A 14,807-nucleotide genomic window follows, 5' to 3' on the forward strand; every position below is an offset into this window, starting at 1 on the left:
ACAAAACAAAAAGTTTGGCCAAAAACTTGAAAATATATACCAAGTGGTAATTCCTATTGGAAGATGATGCTAGTAAATGAAATAAAACCAAATAAAAGTATAAGAGTATGTGGTTTCTTTTCTTAGGAAGATTAGCCCTGAGCTAACATCTACCAATCTTCCTCTGTTCTGTGTGTGGGTTGCCTGCCTCAGCACGGCTGACAAGTGGTGTAAGTCTGCGCCTGGGATCTGAAGCTATGAAACCAGGCAGCGAAAGCAGAGCATGCAAAACTTTAACCACTAGGCCACCAGGCCTGCCCCCATAGTATGTGTTTAATTTGCTTTAGTTGGCTTAGTTAATGACATATTGAAGATATCTTAAAACCTTTCTTTTATAAACATCTTTTCTCTTTGCTGTGTAGTATTAGTTTTTAATGTTGAAAGGAAAATTGGTCTATATCCTTTAGTTTGCCACTCTTAGTGATAGATAATAAGATTAATGAATCACAGCTGGGAGAGACTCAAGTAACAGCAGAAGTAGGCTTCTCTTCTCCCTCCACTTTTTTTAAGGAAGTTAAATGTGTATATAGATAGGGAATAACTTCTAAGGTTGTGATTTAAAGACTGTCAACTAATGAGAATTCATAAACTGGGAACAATTAGGAGCAGTAGTAGTAGATCATCTAATATCTGAAGCAGATGGAACTAGGCTCTGAAAATAACTTGATTCATCCAACAGCTGTCTTAATGAATATCCTGAATAAATTATCCATAAAAGTAATTGACTTGTACATGTTAATTTATTTTGCTTTTAAAACTTAATTTAGTATGAATATTTGCCATTAGTAAGGATATTATAAAAATAAATATCTATGATATTTTTTCCAGCTAAGGGACTACATCTTCTGATAATCACTTGAATAGGTGATTTATTATACATATCACTCCCACCATCACCATTTGAAATAAATCTACTTTGCAAGTGGAAGATATGTTCAATTGAAGCTGTTGGCTTATAAGCAGGAATAATGGTCTAAGGACAGTTTATTTGAAAGTATCATTGGCCAACTCATTCCTTTTGTAGCTGTAATCCAGATGTTAGTTTAGTTTTCCACCCCTTTAAAGATCTCCTATTGAATGGATTATAAAACTAAGAAAACAACTCTCTGGGATTTCCCCTAAGTTCCTGAGTGTATTACCATTACATGGTCTGCTGTGCTTGGATTCCTCCTCTCTGGCGAATTTGTTTTCTTCTCTCTTCATTTTCTTAATCTCTCCCAAGACATGAATATTAATACAGGATACAATCCCATGTCCTTGAACCCATCTCCCAACCAAAGCTTCTGTATGTAACAGGATTTTTACTAAGTAATTGGGGCTACATGATGAGGTCACTTCACATATCATACAACCTTCACACAATTTGAAAACATAGACTCCTCCTGCCTTCGTGGAAATCTTACCATTTGGAATACCTCATGTAGCACTTCAGCCTTTCAACATATAAATGAGTCTCTTTTTCAAGTCTATTGAAGTATAATTTACATATAATAAATTCACTCAATTAAAATGTACGGTTGATGAATTTTGACAAATTATCACCACAATCAAGACATAGAACATTTCCATCATTCCCAAAAGAACTCTGTACTTTTGTGGTCAATGCTCTTCCTCCATCCGCAGTCTCAAGCAAACATTGATTTTCTGTCACTACGGTTTTGCATTTTTGTTTTGTAGAATTTCACATAAATACAATTAAACAGTGTGCAATCTTTGAGTTTGGCTTCTTTCACTTAGCATCACGTTTTTGAAATGTACGCATGTACCAGTAGCTCCTTCCTTTTAACTGACTGATTAGAATTCCATTGTATGAATATGGCACAAAATATCCATTTATTTTTTTTTTCCATTTATCTAATAAGGGGTTTTTGGGAATATTTACTTTTTGCCTGTCATGAACAATGCTGTTATGGAAATTAGTGGGTAAGTGTTGTGTGGGCAAGTGTTTTCATTTAACTTGGTACATCTTTAGCCGTGGGATTGATGGATCATATGCTAAGTATATGTTTACCTTTATTAGAAACTATCAAAATGTTTCCAAAGTGGCTGTACCATTTTCACTCCAAACAGCAGTGTATGAGAGTTCCAACTGCCCCACGTTCTCCATAATACTTGATACTGTCAATCTTTATATTTTTAGCCTTTCAAGTGAATTTATAATTATATCTCATTAATTTTCATTTCCTTGAGGATTGGTGATGTTGACTTTCTTTTCATGTACTTAATATATCTTATATTGTGGAGTTTCTGTTCCAATATTTTACCCATTTTTATTAGGTCATTCATCTTAACATTGAGTTTTAACTGTTATTTATATATTCTTGACTCAAGTCTTTTGTCAGATAAATGTTTTGTAAATATTTTCTCCCAGTCTGTGGTATGCCTTTTATTTTTTAGTATTGTCTTTCAAAGAGCAAATTTTTAACTCTAGTGAAATGAAATGTATTATTTCTGTAAAAAAAACCCTGCTGAAACTGGTGCAGCCACTATGGAAAACAGTATGGAGATTTCTCAAAAAATTAAAAATAGAAATACCATATGACCCAGCCATCCCACTACTGGGTATCTATCCAAAGAACTTGAAATCAGCAATTCCAAAAGGCCCATGCACCCCTGTGTTCATTGCAGCAGTATTTACAATAGCCAAGACGTGGAAGCAACCTAAGTGCCCATCAACTGATGATTGGATAAAGAAGATATGGTATATATATACAATGGAATACAGCCATAAAAAAGATAAGTCCCGTTCACAACAACATGGATGGACCTTGAGGGTATTATGTTAAGTGAAGTAAGCCAGATAGAGAAAGACAATCTCTGTATGACTCCACTCCTATGTGGAAGTTAAACATGTAGACAAAGAGAACAGATTAGTGGCTACTAGGGGAAAGGGGGGATGGGGGGTAAGCACAAAGGATGAAGGGGTGCACCTACAACATGACTGACAAACAATAATGTACAACTGAAATTTCACAAGGTTGTAAACTATCATAATCTTAATAAAAAGTAAAAAAAAAAACCCAACCCTGAATTTATAGACCAATTTGGGAAGAACTGACATCTTGGCAATATTGAATCTTCTGATCCAGGAACATTGTATATATCTCCATTTATTTACATCTTCTGAATTTCTTTCAGACGCATTTGAAGAGTTTTATTGTACAGATCTTGAACATATTTTTCTCAATTCATCCCCAAGTATTCCGTTTTTGGATGCCATTGTAAATGGCATAGATATACAACTGATTTTTGCAATATTGACCATGTATCCTGAGACTGTGCTAAATGCATATTTTATTTATGGTAGCTTTTAAATAGATTCCTTAGGATTTTCTAAGTACATAATCATGTCATCCACAAATAAAAAGTTTTATTTCTACCTCTCTAGTTGTTATGCTTTTATTTCCCTTCCTTGCCTTTTGCACTGGCTATGATTTCCAGGTTAACATTGAATGGAAGAATTGGGAGCAGAAATCCTTGCCTTCCCAATCTTAAGGGAAAAGTTCTGTCTTTTTCCGCTAAGTAAGGCATTAGCAATTTTTTTTTTTTAAAGATTTTATTTTTTCCTTTTTGTCCCCAAAGCCCCCCGGTACATAGTTGTGTATTCTTCGTTGCGGGTTCCTCTAGTTGTGGCATGTGGGACACTGCCTCAGCGTGGTCTGAGGAGCAGTGCCACGTCCGTGCCCAGGATTCGAACCGACAAAACACTGGGCCGCCTGCAGCGGAGCGCGCGAACTTAACCACTAGGCCACGGGGCCAGCCCCAGCATTAGCAATTTTTTGTTGGTATCCTCTACCAGGTTTAAGGAGTTTCCTTCAAGTCTTGGTTTGCTGAGAGTGTTTATTATGGAAGGATGTGGAATTTTGTCCAACGCTTTTTCTGCATTTCTTGAGATGATCTGATGGCGTCTCTTCTTTATTCTATTAATATGGTGAATTTCACTGATTGACTTTCACAAGTTAAACTAGCTTTGCCTCCTGGGAAAAAAAACTCAACTTGATCATGATGTATTGTCCTTTTAAAATCATGCTGGATTTCATTTGCTAATCTTTTGGTAAGATGTTTTGTGTCTATAATCATGAGTGATATTAAACAGTATTTTTCTTGTCTTGTGATATTTTCGTCTGATTTCTGTACCGATTTAATGCTGGCTTCATTACATAACTTGGGAACTATTCTATTCTATTCTATTTTCTGAAAGACTTTGTTTAGCGTTGGTATTATTTCTTCTTAAATGTTCAATAGAATTCACCAGTGTAGACCTGAGGGCCTATAGTTCTCTTTGTGGGAAAATTTTAAATTAAAATTCACTTTCATTGGTACACACTATTAAGATTTTCTATTTCTTTTTGAATCTGTTTGGTTATTTGTATCTTTCAAAGCATCTATCAATTTCACATTAGCTGTCGAATTTATTGTTCATAATCTTCTGTTATCTTCCTTTTATATCTATAATGTCTATACTGACTGACTTTCATTTCTGATCTAGTAGTTTGTATGTCTCTCATTTTTTAATTTTCAGTAAGCTAGAGATTAGTCAGTGTGTTGATCTTTCCAAAATACCAACATTTGTTTTCAGATTTTATTCTTAATAATTTTGTATTTCATAATCTACTTTTATAATTATTCTTTACTTTTTTCTACTAACTTTTAGTTTAATTTGATTTTCCTTCTTTATCCTTTCTGGTGGAAGCTTTGATCATAGATATTAGACTTTTTCCTTTTTAAAAAACATATGCATTTAAAGCTGTAAATTTCTCTCTAAGCACTGATTTTGCTGCATGCCATACATTTTGACATTTTGCATTTTCATTTTGTTTCATATATTTTCTAATTTCTTTTGTGATTCCTTCATTGACTGAAGGGAGTGACACAGTGGGTGCTATCATAAAAGATTGATAAGAAAACAGATATGGGAGTATAGGGGCACCAGTTGAAGTGAGAACTTCAGATAAATCTGGAAATATTTTATTATGGTACATCATTTCTATCTTCTCTGTGGCATTTATATCATTCACACAAGTTTAAAGAATTTGCCTTAAGAGCAGAGTTGAAGCAGAAAAATCTAGTGTTTACTGTAAAGGCAAATCTTTTACTAGGCGTGTCATTGCAATATTTAGAACTAGAATCCTTTATGATCAATGGGTGATTAGAGTCCTTCTAAGTAGGCATGAGGGACAACCAACTCAGAAATACTATACTTCTTGTAAAGGATAAGGATCTCATTACATGTCTCATTAAGGACCCTTTTGATCTGCCAATCCTAGAACTATCTTTATCATGATAAATCTGGTAATATGTATAGTTGATGGGTTAAAGAATGGTTCTCAAAATAGACACCTACCCCTTCTCAAGCATTGTCTTCATAGACACCTCCACATCCTTGTTTCTCAAGGTATTGATGAAGGTATTGACACTGAGAGTGACAATTACATAGAAGACAGTAAGGAACTTGGATGGGTCTTGGCAATAAAAGTTTGTTTGCTGGAGAGATACCTATGTCTATAATCTGCTATATTGCCATCTATCTATCTATCTGTCTATCTAAACTATTTCTCTATCTTGTGATTGCATAAGAGAGACACATGATAGGGAAATGTAAATGTTGAAGGTTTTCTTTCCTCTGGAGGGTGACTTAATGAAAGATCGAGTCACCACATGCAATGTCCCTATAGGAGGTGATGGTTACAATGAGGGACACAAGGACAATAAGGTTGTAAAGACAAAAGCCTTAAGGGCCAAAGTATATACACAGTCGAGCAGCATGTGGGTCTAGGATATCAATATGAGAACGCTGCCAATTATATGGGTATAGAATGCCAGTTAGTGCAGGGTTTTGCAGACTGCAATGTATTTGTCATATGTCTTGACAGTCAGGAAGGATACATTTCACCATTCCCAGTGTCAGGACAAAACAGTGCTGGATGGCCAGCCTAGTTAGGTTATAGTCTTACCTGCACCCCAGATAAGAGTATACAACATTGGAGACATGGAGCCTATGGTGAAACATACATGTAATAGTGAAAAGTTGACTCCCTGAAACGACATTGGTATGAGGAGCTGAAAATCTAGAGGTGAAAACAAGAAAATATTGACGTTTTCCAGGAGAGTTTACAGGTAGTATGTGAGGAAAATGGCAAAGAGAATTAGCTCTAGCCCAGGGATAGTAAGAGAAATCCACCAGGATACAGCTTTCTAAAGATCTAATAATGTTCTTTTTCATTCCCTGGAGCTTTGCTTTATGTCTTGGGAGGAAGATGGGTGTCTGTGAAATGGACACAGTCAACAACTCCAAAATGCAGTGATCCTAGGGGAGAGGTAAAAATTTGGCTAGAAGTTTCAGCAAAGAGACATTAAACCATTGTGAGATGTGAGACGCACAAAATTTGGGGGGGGGGGCTGATTGTTTTAAGAGTTGACTATGAATAATTACTAATATGTCCTGTCTTTTGTCAGGTGTATAAAATGCATTTTCAAAATCTGAACATGTACAAGGGGAAGAAAACTCAATATTCTCCATCTTTTTTTAATAATTGGGATTGATTCAGATTTTTCATTTTTCCACTCACATGGAATCCAAAAAATGTCTCCCTATAGGCCTTTGTCATTCTGACTTTTATCTTTGGATCAGGGAAACCACGATGACTTTAACGATTAATTTAAATAAATAATTAATTATTGTAAACTTGACATTAAAGGATCTAGTTCCTATGTGAAGGCAATAAGCTTCTAAGTGATCAGACAATACCTTAGAAGGCAGATGATGGGATTATTTTTGATATACCCTTCTAATTCCATCTATTCTTTTTAATACTATGTGTAACATTTGTCCTGATAGGATGAGAGTGAACATCTTCTTCTGGCATCTCAGTAATCCTAAGCCCTATTCTACCCCAGCCACGGAGGTTTCATCATATTTTACTTCATTGGTGAGTGGTCTCACCCTTGGACTATGTAGGTTTTCTGACAGCTGATGAAGATGAAAGGATTGGGGAAGAATAGGAAATCATACCCAGCAATAACTAAATACCAAAGCTGGAACTCATCTCTAGCTTAAGTTCCATCCATGATGTTTTAATAGTTTATAATCTACTCTAATTCACATTCTTCTCAAAGAAAACTCTCAATTTACCAGAAGTCTACAAAGGTGAATTAATGTTATTTGTCCCATGTGAGCCCCCATACATGACTTGTGCCTTATGGTCTGTGATAATCTTACAATTAAAATGGTTTGCATTGGTTTCATGTCTTTAAGGTTGAGTATGGAATCTGAAAACTACCCAAACTCAGGGTCCATGTTTCTTCCATAAAGCACTTTGAAAGTCACATACTTTCAATGTGTTTTATCTCTAAAATGTGTTGTAGGAAAAGAAAAAACTGAGAGGTGTTGCTTTAGAAATACTTTGCTGTAATTAAACCTTTTTATGCCATCCATGTTTTCCCAACAACAGATTCATAATATGGCACATAGAAACTTTTAACATTTGTTAGCACCCAGTAGCTTGGCAGAGGCTAAACTTTCTCTTACGAATCTAGTGACTCCAGCATAAAGAATATTGGAACTTGGTACAATCTGCTACAGCCCAGGTTGTCAGACATTTCCGAGATTTTGATAACTGAATGAATTCTGCTAAAAGCTTATCACTGGTTAAATACTTCCTCAATAAAACAAAAAAATTGTAACTATAAATACTATTTAATAATATTAATATTTAAATTTAAATATTTATTTAAAAAATAACATTTAGTATATATTAAAGTGAACTGGGATGATATATACCAAGCTCATAATATTGGTTGTCTCTGGTGTGGGTGTTGGGTCAGAGAATGGTAGTTATAGGGGACATGGGCTTTTTATCTGTGATATTTTATGTGCTAAAAAATCCTGGAAATAAACATGCAAAAGTAATAGTTGATGTGGCTGGCCTGGTGGCATGGTGGTTAAGTTTGCATATTCTGCTTCGGCGGTCTGGGGTTGGCCGGTTGGGATCCTGACTGCGGATCTACACACCATTTGTCAAGCCATGCTGTGGCAGGTGTCCCACATATAAAAGGAAGGAAGGTTGGCACAGATGTTAGCTCAGGGCCAATCTTCCTCAGCAAAAGAAAAAAAAAGAAAGAAGGAAAAAGAGGAGAATTAGTGGCAGATGTTAGCTCAGGGCTAATCTTCCCTTCTCCCCCCCAAAAAGTGGTAGTTGATGATTCTGAGTTGTGGGAACACAGGTGTTTTATTTTTAATATCTAAAATAAAGAATAACAAAGAAATGAAGTAGAATTGTTTGTTAAAATATGAGTTCAAATTAAAATTCAGTCTGATATATGATAACATGTATTGAATAATTATGTACCAAACACTGTGGAAAATATTTATATATATTTTTCTTATTGAGTTCTCACAATAATCAAGACCACTGAAACATAAAGACTATTTTGTGGTACTTCTCTTAAATAGAATGGAAAATACCTGATTACTCTGTTAAAATTACAAGTTTTAGAGTCAGCCCGAGTGGCCTAGCAGTTAAGTTCAGCACACTCCATTTTGGAGGCCCGAGTTCGGTTCCTGGTGTGGAACTATGCCACTTGTTGGTGGCCATGCTGTGGCGGCAGCCCACGTACAAGCTAGAGGAAGATCTGCCTCACACGTTAGTCCAGGGAAAATCTTCCTTGAGCAAAAAGAGAAGGATTGGTGACAAATGTTAGCTCAGGGCAAATGTTTCTCAGCAAAAAAAAAAAAAGATACAATCTTTAAAGTGTAATCTTAGTATAAAATTATTTCCATACCAAGATTTTCTTTACTATGAATGGAATGTATTAGCTAGAAACAATTTAAAAATGTTAACATTAACTCATGATATGTTTTTCTTTTAAGTAAGTCAATTATTGGATGTAGACTAGCAATCTCAGCTAGTTTCCTTAGTTTATATGATATAGTATGGGAAAGCTCCTGGCAAGATGCTAAGGTAAATTATTGATGCAAATTTTTTGGAAATTTTAAATGGTTTTGTTAAGTTTTCTGACTTTTGGTAGTTAACTTCTAAGGGATAGCTTGAATCATCTTCGAAAATTAGTTTTAATCTTTTTGCAGAGCTAAACTTGGCCTTAAATTTTAGATGTGTCAGGCAAACACAATTAAATCAATTAATAAGGCAAAGATATACAATTTACTCTTTATGTATTCCATTTTTAAATATGTTTCACGCTTCCCCCCCCCCCCCCCCAAGTTAGACTACCTCTGACAAGTTATTCTTCAAATTTGGCCCTTAGCATGATGAGGAATTGGGGAAGAAATTTCAGGTAATTCAGGACAACACCTTCACTTCCCTATAGACACAGCTTATCATATTTTTGTCAGTGATGGTTGGTCTATAGATTCATTGTTATTCTGGTATGGCAGTGTGGTACCATGTTGAAGGTATTCTTCCGAAACTGTTGTGACTAGGTTAACTCCTTGCAGGACAATAATTGCCGCTTTGGGATTTACTCTCCCAATCGCCCCACTCAAGGGAAGCAAGTCACATTATTCTTTTGTTTCCATAAAGTTTCTATTTGCTCTAGGAAAGGAGTCCATCTCCTGATACACTGAATGCTCTAATGAGTTCCTCCTTCCAGCTAAAGCAAATCTTTTTGGTACACACAGGATTCTCTCTTCTGTAGCAAAGATGATCATAGTAATTTTCAGACTCTACTTTTCTAATTTGATGTAGTAGATTAGCATATATGGTGTAGGCAGCCGTGTATGTTGGTGATTTCAAGGAGATGACAACCAGAGATCAGATTGGTCTACACGTAATAAGAACATAGATCAGAAAGACAAACACTACAGGAAATGTGAATAGACACAGGAAGGACAGAAGTAAAAGGAGTTATTTGATTTCTAATTAAGTAGTAGGTAAGAGCATAAAGGGACTAATATAAGAAAAATTTAAGTTGGCCAGTGATATGAGGATAAGGAAAAGAGAATCGTGTCCACCGCTTTTTCCTCTGTAATGCTTTATTTCAAGAACAAGAAGAAAGCCCATGAAAGCAACCATTGATAAGGCTTTTACTGCCCTCTCTTCCAACAAAAGAGAATGAAACTATGAAGTCCGTACCTTTTCTCCACTTAAATCTGGTATTTTTTATTTTTGGCCCTGTGTCTTGTATTCCTTTCTAACTTTCATAAGAATGTTGAAGGGTGAGTTATGGAACAGAGTTATGGAACATATCCCACAGCTGCCACTTTTAAGTTAACTTATTAAGTTATTCAGGCAACTGTATAAGGAAGAAGAAAATTGTATCTGCATCAGAGGAAGCAATGACAACATCTGGATTCATATCTCTCAAGAGGTATTATGTCCTATTCTAGGGAAATAAAAAAGATCTCGGGATTTCTTCATCATCTTTCAAATGACTGTGACCTGTTGGTGAAATAATCTTTATGATTTACTATTTGATTGTTCATAATTTTTGATTCTGCCCACGGTGAACTTCTTCACCAATCAGTGGGCTGTAAACACACCTTCTTTGTTGAGATCTGAACCCTAGCCTTGAGGAGGAAGCCCTATTCCAAGTTTATTCTTTCCTCGATTCTGCCCCTTGGCCCAAGATATACTGTAGAGTTCTCTTTACATCTTTATAGTTACTCTCCTTCCACAGTTTAATAATTCTTTATATTAAACTTCTGTTTATTACAGAAAACTTTCTTTTTAAGCAATGCATTATCTGATGATCCTGAATGGTTTCTGAGCTGTAGAAACTAGTCGAGATTAGTGTCACAACTAGTTAATGATTAAGAGTTAATGATTAAGAGTTAAGACTGAATCAGTCCTCAGTTAGTTTGGTCCCCAGTCTTGGGGCCAAACCAGCTCTTTCTAACTTTCCTGCTGAAACTCAACCTATTAGCTACTACTAACATCTTTTTCAGTAGTTGCACTCATAGAATGTGAATAATTAAGAGACCCCAAAAGAGGTAACCACAGGTGGCTGTGCTGTCATTTCTTTCTTTTTCCTTCTTGCTATAACTTATTAGGAAGTGTGAGAGAAAGAACTGGTTGTGGAAGGAGGGAAGCAGAAGTGATGTGGCAAAGCGGAACAGGCAAAGCATTCACAGAGAGAAGGAGGATAATGAAATGGTGGGTTACTATGCATTGTCACGGTAGCTGTAACACAAAAGATGGTATTAATCTTTCCTATGAATGTTCGAAAACCTACAAGAGAAAAGGATCACCCAAGAGTTATAACTATGTACACAATGTACTTATTTTTTTTTTTTAAAAATAGAAACATGAGCTCACTTGGCACAATATATTAAATGATATACAGCCATTTAATGGCTTCAATAAATATTAAGAATTCTTCTCTAAGTTGGAGAATGAAAATATAGTAGAAATTATAAATTATGCTGATAATTTAAATACTATCTCAGATATTGTCCTAGAGAAAAAGAAATAATATGGAAACCTTCTTCACGGCCTGTGTTTCAAGCTTCTCAGCCCTGCGATATACATATACACACTCTCAACTTTAAGCACCATAGTTAGGTTACTCTCCATTTTCCTCCATCCTCACTTTCTTCCTTTCTTATTTGTTCTCCCAATGAATTTATATCTTTTCAAATTCAGTTATATTCACACGTACTTTAGGAAGGATTCTATCATTGCTCTCCCCAGTCTATTTCAGAGATCTATTCAACTTAATTAAGGTTTTCAGCTTTGTTCATAGCATGAATATCCATTAGTTGATGTGTAATCGTCGGTGTGTCTCTTTTTTGGTATCTCTATTTGCATCATAGTTTCAGTTTAGAAAGAAGCTGTGAGCTCAAGTAAACAAATCAGAAGATTGGGTTCTTTCTATAAGAATATTTAATTGAAGTTCAGTATTTTTCACCTTATATAAACATTTTGAAATGACTAATAAATTTGTCATTGTTCATCATGTCTTTTCATCTATAGGTAAGATTAATGGAATTGCAATTATTATGTTTTCTATAATCATATACATGAAGGATGGAAACCACAAACATGGAAATTCCCTTAAAATGCTTAAAAGAGAACTAATACTATTTGTTAACAAAAACATCATTTATTCCATGGGAATTTTCTTCTGTAGCTATGTTAGGAATTTTTCAAGTTGCTATTTACCCTGATGTCACTCTGGGATGAATGAGAAGATCTCGACAGTCAAAAAGTTATTTTTCTACAGGGGCAAATATCTTGATGAAATATAAAAGTGAAAAAAATTATTTTATATTTACTTCTTGTAACTTTGTTTACTTATTTATTTTGGTGAATAAGACTGGCTCTGAGCTAATATCCATTGCCAATCTTCCTCTTTTTGCTTGAGGAAGATTGTCTCTGAGCTACCATCTCTGCCAATCTTCCTCCATTTTGTATGTGGGATGCTGCCACAGCATGGCTTGATGAGCAGTGTTTACGTCCGTGCTGGATCTGATCCTGTGAACCCCGGGCTGCCAAAGTAGAGCATGCATGCTTAACCACTACTCTACTGGGCCAGCTCCCTCTTGCAACTTTTTATTCTGATAAAATTCAAAATTTACAAAAAAGTTGCAAAAGTGGTACAAAGAACAACCATTGACACTTTAACCAGATTCAACAATTGTTTACTTTGTGCCTTAACAGTTTCAGTCTGTCATTTATCTATCTATCTAATCTTCTATCATCTTGTTTTCTGGACTATTTGAGAGTAAGGTGGAGATGTTATGTCTCTTTAAGTGTTTATTTCCTAAGAACAAGGGCTTTAAATTACATAATCACTGTAGAGTTAACAAAATCAGAAAGTTTAATATGGATACAATATTATTATCTAATCCATTGTCTATATTCACATTTCTCCAAGTGTCTCAATAATGTTGTTAATAACTATTGTTTTCCCAAAGATCCCTCATTTAGTTATCACGTCTCTTTTATTTCCTTTAATATGAATCAGTTCCTTAGCCTTTATTTGTCTTCATTGAACTTGATATTTTTGGAGAATACAGGCCAGATATTTGGTCAAACTTGTCTCAATTTGAGTTTGTCTCATGTTTCCTTTAGTAGAATCAGGCTGTGCATTTTTGGCAGGACTATCACTGATGTAACATTATGTCCTGGTCAGAACGTCATATTAATAGGCACATAATGTTGGTTTGTCTCAACATTGGTGATGTTAACATTGATTACTTGGCCATGGTGATGTCCACCAGGTTTTTCTATTGTAAAGTGTACTATTTTTCATTTTGTAATTAACAAGTAATTTGTGGGTAGGTTTTTTAAACTGTAAACATCCTTTTATTAATCATATTTTCACTCACTAGTTTTTAGCATCCATTTATGTTTTTCTAACTCCACCATTCCTTCTACATTTAGTAATTAACATCCTACCAAGAAAACTAACTTTTCTTCTCTACTATTTATATATTCTTTCTTTTTTTTAATGTCAATATGATCTTGTATATTCTTATTTCTTTCAAGTCGTTAGTATTATAGTTGCTCTTAATGCCCAAATTACCCTAGGATTGAATAGTGGTAGACCCTTCAGACTGGTTTCTGTTTCTTTTTCGTGTGTCCCTGTGATTCTTTTAGCATGTCCTCACTTCTTTTGAGTGTATAATATTCTTTCCTCAGGTAACAAGAAATGAATGATGATGGAAAAAATCAATGCAAGTTCAGAAAGCTACTTTGTTCTACTGGGTTTTTCTAATTGGCCTCATTTGGAAGTAGTTCTCTTTGTGGTTATCTTGATGTTCTACTCAATGACATTGATAGGCAACCTATTTATTATTATCTTGTCATACCTGGACTCCCATCTCCACACTCCCATGTACTTCTTCCTCTCAAACCTCTCTTTTCTGGATCTCTCCTACACCACCAGTGCCATCCCCCAGTTTCTGGTTAACCTCTGGGGCCTAGAGAAAACCATCTCTTATGCTGGTTGCATGATACAACTTTACTTTTCCCTTGCACTGGGAACCACAGAATGTGTATTACTGGTGGTGATGTCCTATGACCGTTATGTAGCTGTATGTAGACCTTTGCATTACACTGTCCTCATGCACCCTCGTTTCTGCCATCTGCTGGCTGTGGCTTCTTGGGTAAGTGGGTTTACTAACTCAGCTGTTCACTCCTCCTTTACATTCTGGGTACCCCTGTGTGGAAATCGTCAAGTGGACCACTTCTTCTGTGAAGTTCCAGCACTGCTACGACTGTCATGTGTTGATACCCATGCTAATGAGCTGACCCTCATGGTCACGAGCTCTATTTTTGTTCTCATACCTCTCATCCTCATTCTCATGTCCTATGGTGCCATTGCCAGGGCTGTGCTGAGGATGCAGTCAACAACTGGCCTTCAGAAAGTCTTTGGGACCTGTGGAGCCCATCTTCTGGTTGTATCCCTCTTTTTCATTCCAGGTATGTGCATATATCTCCAGCCACCATCAGGAAATTCTCAAGATCAAGGCAAGTTCATTGCCCTCTTTTATACTGTTGTCACCCCTAGCCTCAACCCTTTAATCTACACCCTCAGAAACAAAGATGTAAGAGAGGCAGTGAAAAGACTAATTGGTTGGGACTGACCCCATTTACCTGTTGGCAGTAATAGTATCATCACCAATGGTTCATTCACCCATCCATTCCTCAACCGCTCTTCCATTCCCTCACTTTTTCAGCACTTATTGAGCATGTGCTCTCACTAGGGCACAGAATTTTTGGTAACATATGAAATAAACAAGATTGCCTAAATACTAATCACTCTCTAATGGAGGAAACAGCCATATAAAATCAAGATCAAACATC

At 35.7% G+C, this 14,807-nt stretch overlaps 1 pseudogene; it reads left to right on the plus strand.

The window, feature by feature from the left end:
* The first annotated feature begins 13,650 nt into the window (after positions 1-13,650).
* On the plus strand, positions 13,651-14,587 carry LOC103566410 (olfactory receptor 2J3-like; annotated as a pseudogene).
* Positions 14,588-14,807: the final 220 nt, after the last annotated feature.

This window comes from Equus przewalskii, chromosome 19 (assembly GCF_037783145.1).
Source record: "Equus przewalskii isolate Varuska chromosome 19, EquPr2, whole genome shotgun sequence".
Classification (NCBI taxonomy): domain Eukaryota; kingdom Metazoa; phylum Chordata; class Mammalia; order Perissodactyla; family Equidae; genus Equus; species Equus przewalskii.